At 44.9% G+C, this 6880-nt stretch overlaps 1 non-coding gene across 1 annotated transcript; it reads right to left on the bottom strand.

The window, feature by feature from the left end:
* Positions 1 to 294: 294 nt before the first annotated feature.
* Positions 295 to 388, bottom strand: trnay-gua (transfer RNA tyrosine (anticodon GUA)). Its single transcript has 2 exons — positions 352 to 388; positions 295 to 330 (listed from the first exon to the last, which is right to left on the bottom strand). It is a non-coding gene; the product is annotated as a tRNA-Tyr (tRNA).
* Between the last annotated feature and the right edge of the window lie 6492 nt (positions 389 to 6880).

The following is a 6880-nucleotide window of genomic DNA, read 5'->3' as shown; positions in this document are numbered from 1 at the left end:
CCCAGCCGGGGGAGGGGAGGGGAGGGGGGCGGGTGCCAAAGGGGGCGCGGTATTGGAGAGAACGGCCACTGAGGGAAGAAGGTTGGCGGGCTCGGGAGGAGGGGGTGGAGCCAAGGCTCTAGGCCTGCTGGGAAATGGAGTCTTTTTCCCCCCTTCACTCACTCCCTCACCCAATAAAGAAATATTATTGTCTTATCAAGGAAAGAATGCTCCTCAAAATAAAATAGAAGGTATTATAGGGGGAAATATGGCACTTTTTTTTAATAATAATTTTTTTTTAAAAAAAATTAAGCCTCCTTCGAGCCGGAATCGAACCAGCGACCTAAGGATTCCCGCAAGCAGCCGCTGCCTCTACAGTCCTCCGCTCTACCAGCTGAGCTATCGAAGGGACGCTGGATTCGGTCCTGTGTTTTCGCCCTATAATTTCGCCGCCTTGTGGCGTATACTAAAATTTTCAAACAAATTATATGCATTTCAAATGTGAGGAGTTGAGGAATAGTGGGAGTTGAAGTCCAAAACTCCTGGAGGGAGAACCCAAGTAGGCCCATGTGTGACCTAGGGTCCAGTGCTCACTGGATAAGGGTGAACTACAACACCCAAAATCAAATGTCAATCCCCCCAAACCCTCTGCAGTATGGTTATGGGGCTTCTCTGTGCCAAGTGGTCACAGTGGTTTCTGGAACTGAGTGAAGGTACTGCAGATCCCATCATCCATGGCAAGTTTGGTCCAGATCCATCGTTGGCTCACTGGATGGAAGTGAACTACAACTCCTATAAATCAAGGTCAGTTCTCCCCCCCCCCCCCCCAAAAAAAAAAAAGTCCTGGTCATGAGGGTTCTGTGTGCCAAATGTGGTCCAGGTCCATTGTCAGTAGGGGTCACAGTGCTGTGTCCTGATGCAGGGTGAACTATAACTCCCATCATGTTGATTCAGTCCCCCAAATCCTTCCAGTATGTCCAGTTGCTGATCAGTTCCTCTGTGAGCCATAGAGAAGAGTAGGGAAGGGTTAAGGGAGAGGCAGTGGGCGGGGTCATGCAAATTCCACACCAATTGAGAGAGAAAGGAACACTGGGATGTCTGTAGTAGAGGAAACACATAAAATCTAGGATGAAATTGTCCCCGTATGAAAGCCTTCATTTGGGTGGAGGGCAGTATGGTGTTTGTGGAGGACATTGGCAGGGATCTTGTACATGTTAATGGAGCTCACTATAACTGACAATGTCATTGGAGGGAAGGCAATTGGTGTCTCCTGATTAGTGGGAGCTATAGCTCTTTGTGTAGGCATGGGTTTGTCTGTGTAAGTTGACACCCCAGCCACATACACATTTTCACTTTTATTATGTGTATAGATTTAAACATAGTTTAATATTCTCAAAGCAGCATTTGACACATAGCTTATATATTTCTTGGTTGTCATGAGGTCAATCTTATCAATCACAAATTTTAGGAGAATTTTGCAAAGCACAACTTTAGATTTGTAAACTGAATTTGTTAATAGTGTTGCAATTGTCTCAGTGCTGAACCATTCAAGTTGCTTTTCAGCACAGAGTAGTGTATTAGTAAGCTAATGCCATGACTGAGCTATAACATTTCATTTCCACATCCCTAACAACCAAGCCACCAACACATATGGGGGATGGCAGCTAGACATATTGCAGTCTGTTCATAACAGATAAGAAAATATTATGTACTTTGTAACACAGCACTTGCTGGGGTCATTGGATAGCTCTTTACTTAATTCTGTTATGCAGTAAGTTCAACATTGAAAGTTTTAAGAGTTTAGGGCCCAAAATATTTTGAATGTAGAAGAGGAACCGTTTTGTAGAGTTCTTGCTCTTTCGTTGCTTTTACAGAAAGAATAAAGTGTTATAAATTTGAAATGGAAGCCTTCAAAGAAAGAGTTATACAGTCCTTAATGGATCTTATAACAGATGAATTATGATCATTTCTATTTTGAACATTTAACGCAGACTCATGAGTTACCAGTTCCAGAAATAGCATGAAAGAGTTTCCAGTATGGTCAGCTGAAAGGAGCATGCAGATAGAAACAGCGAAAAAAATGTTAACTAATGCAAATCTTAATCAAATAGTAGTGAGGAAATAACAACACTCCAAAGCTGATTTGAATGTACAACCAGTTTGTGTGTCTATCTAGGAGCCCTCCATTCATTTCTGTTTGATCTGGAATATGTAGTTAAATCAAGCAGGATATCACTGTTTCCAGCTTTCGGGGAAGATGTTTGGTTCAGTTGATCTCTTGTGACATAGCCTTAGCAAAACGGATTGTTTATATGTGAGGCATCAAATAAATCAGCCAGAACGTTGCTTACAATGAGACTGGACATCAATTTAGGGCAAATAGGATTTATTTGTGTAGGTCACTTATTATTATTATTATTATTATTATTAAACTTTATTTACCCCGCTAGCATCTCCCGAAGGACTCAATGCGGCTTACAAAGGCCAAGGCCTCAACGCACAATATAACAATACAAAACAAAAGGCAAATTAAAAACAATTAAAACAGTATAAACAACAAGCAATAAACAATACGCTAAAACACAATAAAACTGGGCCGGGCCAGAGTAATGGGTACAAGATTAAAAGTGCTGATGTGACAGGTGATATATAAGGCTTCTAGGGCAAGTGCAGAGTGCGATATACGATCTTAGTTCTAATAAAGTGCTTTATGGGACTTGGTATTGGAGATTTCCTATTAATCTGGGAAGGCACATTGGAACAGCCAGGTCTTCAAGTTCTTTCTGAAAACTGCCAATGTAGGGGCCTGTCTGAGATCCTTGGGGAGGGTGTTCCAGAGTCGGGGGGCCAGCACGGAGAAGGCCCTGTCTCGTGTCCCCACCAACCGCGCTTGCGACGCAGGCGGGATCACGAGCAGGGCCTCTCCAGATGACCGAAGTGAACGCGTGGGTTTGTAGACGGAGATGCGGTCACGGAGGTAGGATGGTCCCAAACCGTTCAGGGCTTTGTAGGTAAGCACCTGCACCTTAAATTGGGCTCGGAAAATAAATGGCAGCCAGTGGAGCTCCTTGAACAGGAGGGTTGACCTCTCTCTGTAAGGGGCCCCAGTTAACATCCTGGCTGCCGCTCGTTGAACCAGTTGGAACTTCCGAGCCGTTTTCAAGGGCAGCCCCACGTAGAGCGCATTACAGTAGTCCAGTCTGGAGGTGACCAAGGCATGGACCACCCCGGCCAGATCAGCCTTCGCGAGGTACGGTCGCAGTTGGCGCACGAGTCTCAATTGTGCGAAGGCCCTCCCAGACACCGCCGACGCCTGAGCCTCGAGCGTAAGCGATGAATCCAAGAGGACTCCCAGACTGCGGACCTGTGGCTTCAGGGGGAGTGTAACCCCGTCCAGCACAGGTTGCCACCCTATACCCCGGTCAGGATTACGATCGACCAGGAGGACCTCTGTCTTGTTGGGATTGATCTTCAGCTTGTTCCTCCTCATCCAGATAGACACAGCGGCCAGGCACTCGTCCAGCACCCGAGAGGCCTCCTTGGAATTAGGTGGAAAAGAGTAGTAGAGTTGTGCGTCATCTGCATAGAGGTGACAACCAACTCCAAAACTCCGGATGACCTCTCCCAGCGGTTTCATGTAGATGTTAAAGAGCATGGGAGACAGAATAGAGCCTTGCGGGACCCCACAGCCCAAAGGCCAGGGGTCCGAGCAGGCGTCTCCCAGCTTTACCATCTGGGATCGACCCTCCAGGAAGGATCGGAGCCACGACAAAACCGTGCCCCCGAGACCCATCCCAGAGAGTCGTCCCAGAAGGATACCATGATCGATGGTATCGAAAGCCGCTGAGATGTCCAAGAGAACCAACAGGGTCACACTCCCCCTGTCCAGCTCTCTACGGAGGTCATCCACCAAGGCGACCAAGGCTGTCTCAGTGCCGTGACCAGGCCTGAAACCAGACTGTGACTGATCTAGGTAGTTGATGTCATCTAGAAAGCCCTGGAGCTGGGAGGCAACCACCCGCTCCAGCACCTTACCCAAGAAAGGGAGGTTGGAGATTGGTCTGAAATTGTTCAGCACCGTGGAGTCAAGGGAAACCTTTTTAAGGGGTGGACGAACCACAGCTTGTTTCAGGTAAGATGGAAAAAACCCCTGCTCCAACGATGCATTAATGATCAACACAAACCAGTCAACCAGCCCCTCCCTGGCCGATTTGATTAGCCAAGACGGGCAAGGGTCCAGAACTGACGTGGTTGCCCTCACAGCCCCAAGGACCTCCACCACGGTCTCAGGAAAAACAAGCCTAAAAGAATCCCACAAAATCGGACAAGCAGATGCCTCAATCACCTCCCCTGGCACTGTGGTGAAATTGGAGTCGAGCTCAAGGCGTATCTGAGCGACTTTGTCTGCAAAATGGTGTGCGAAATCGCATCACCGAGTTGCTGGGTCGTCAAAAGTCTCCTCCACCACAGGTGGCTGAAGGAGTTCCCCAACGACCCGAAACAACTCCGATGATCTATTTGCTGCAGACGCTATACGGGTAGTCATATAGGACTCCTTGGCTGCCCGTATAGCCACGGTATACGCCCTAAGAAAGGCTGTAGCCCGTGCTCGGTCTCGCACATTTTGGGTGACAAAGGTTATAACTCCCTTTTTAATGAGACTGTTCTGTTGTGGTTTATGTGGAATATAGTTCACCAAAGACACACTAGCTTCACACAGATGAAAGAGAAGACATAAATTTACTCTTGTTCAGCAGAGTCAAAAACATAAACTTGTGGCATTGCATCAAAAATAAGTCTTTCAGAGTAACAAAACTTACATAGTCCTTGTATGCATCACATAAACGTAGAGAACATGGCTTCTCCAACTCCCACCATCCCCAGATAATGAGCAAGGGAGAGAGCACCATGTATCCCAAAACACACCCAGTTATACCCCACCAGGTGTGGCCCAAACCAACTGGCCTTAATGAGCACCTGCATATGACCACCAGAATGAGGGTTTTTTTCTTAACACATATATCTTCTCCCACCCTGGTGTTGACCTTGCAAAACTCATCCCGTTTTCTGTATACCTCAACATGTTCCACCGTCAGTGTAGAGCTGCACTTATTACCCAACCTACCTGAGCAGCTGCACACAGACTTAAAACAGAAAACAAGGCTACTCCCATAATTAAGCAGTGAGGAAGCTGCCTTATGCAGGTCTGGAGTGCCATAAAAGAGTAGCAAATGGTTTTTTTTAATTGTTGAATTTTTAGATCTGAGTGTGAAGAGATGCGCTAGAAGAATATTTTGCTTTGTGCCAAAATTATTTGGTCAGTTTTAAGTACTGTGTATCTTGACTTGGTAGAGTGGCTGTTTTGCCTCAAGCAGCAAAATGTCTTGGATCAGCCTTGGTAGCTAAGCTGTTTACATTCTACCATTGATAGTTGAAGAAGTTTTTCATTTTGTTTTGTTAAAATATTGAATTCTGTGGTTTAAACATATAAAGCAGGCATGGGCAAACTTTGGCCCTCCAGGTATTTTGGACTTCAACTCCCACAATTCCTAACAGCCTACTGGCTGTTAGGAATTGTGAGAATTGAAGTCCAAAACACCTGGAGGGCCAAAGTTTGCCCATGCCTGCTTTAAAGGGTTCAGATAACTGATAACATGCATTCCCTTACCTATTTAGTGTACTCCCCTGTATGATCTGCTTAGTGTTTTTTTCTTTAAAACAACATTCTTAAGTGTTACAAAAATGGTTAGCGTATAACTCATACCAGATTTTATATTATCACATGACTTGCCATTGTGAAAAGTGTTCAGTTAGGCTGCTGGTCAAGTATCAATTCCTAAAGCATTTTTTCAAGTAATGGTCCATATGTTAAATGAGATGATGAACTTTTAATATTTATCAGTGATATTTATAACCTACATTATTAATAAAACCTATTCCAAAGATAAATTCAACTAGCATAATAAAATGCATATTAAATGCATGTTCTCAAAGCCAAAACAAGTACAACATTCCCCTCTGTAACTTTTCCTGATAGTTTTGTTTTAACAAACACCAAGAATGTCTAGGTCTCCTCCGTTCAAGAACCAGTAACAGAACATATCTAGGACCGGGCTGTGGCGCAGGCTGGAAAACAAGCCAGCTGCAACAAATCAACAAATCACTCTGACCAAGAGGTCATGAGTTCGAGGCCAGCCCGGTGCCTGTGTCTTGTCTCTGTCTCTGTTCTGTGTCATGGCATTGTATGTTTGCCTTTATGTGTGCAATGTGATCCGCCCTGAGTCCCCTTCAGGGTGAGAAGGGCGGAATATAAATGCTGTAAATAAATAAATATCTGAGAGAGGCCAAGAATTGGCTGGGGTGCCTGAAAGTCCTCTTCATACATTTCTCCAAACTTTGTGAGGAGGAGCAAGATGAAGGCCTAGTAATTAGAAAAAGTAAGTCCTTTCCCATTTAACTCAATCCAGTCCTCTAAAAAAATTATTCCAATCTGCCTAAGTCCCCAAGTCAGTCTTCTGCTCTCAATTCAAAAACTTAAAGACATTAAGAATCACTTGACGAAATAACTATTGATAGCACAGATAAGAAAGTTCTGCTTCCAATGTGGATTCTGAGTAGCTTCTCAGCCTATGGCATTTCCCACAATTAAATAAAAATTGGCCAGAAATGCCACCTCCACATTCCTAAGTGCAATCAAGAGTACTGAGGAGTCTTCCTTTTCATAAGGTATTATGAAGTGTGTTGTATCTCCAGTCAAAAGCCAGTGGAACAAGTAAGTTCAGGTGGGAAACTTTCTACATCGAGGTTTTATGAGACAAGGAGACTCCTCCCCGCTCCCTCAGCAAACTGCCCCTCGCACACACACACACACCCTCTACTAGTAATTCTGCAATAGAAAATA

This window comes from Anolis carolinensis, chromosome 4, assembly GCF_035594765.1.
Source record: "Anolis carolinensis isolate JA03-04 chromosome 4, rAnoCar3.1.pri, whole genome shotgun sequence".
NCBI classification, from domain to species: Eukaryota; Metazoa; Chordata; class Lepidosauria; order Squamata; family Dactyloidae; genus Anolis; species Anolis carolinensis.
The sequence above is the reverse complement of the archived record's forward strand: the minus strand, read 5'-3'. Positions and strand labels throughout refer to the sequence as shown.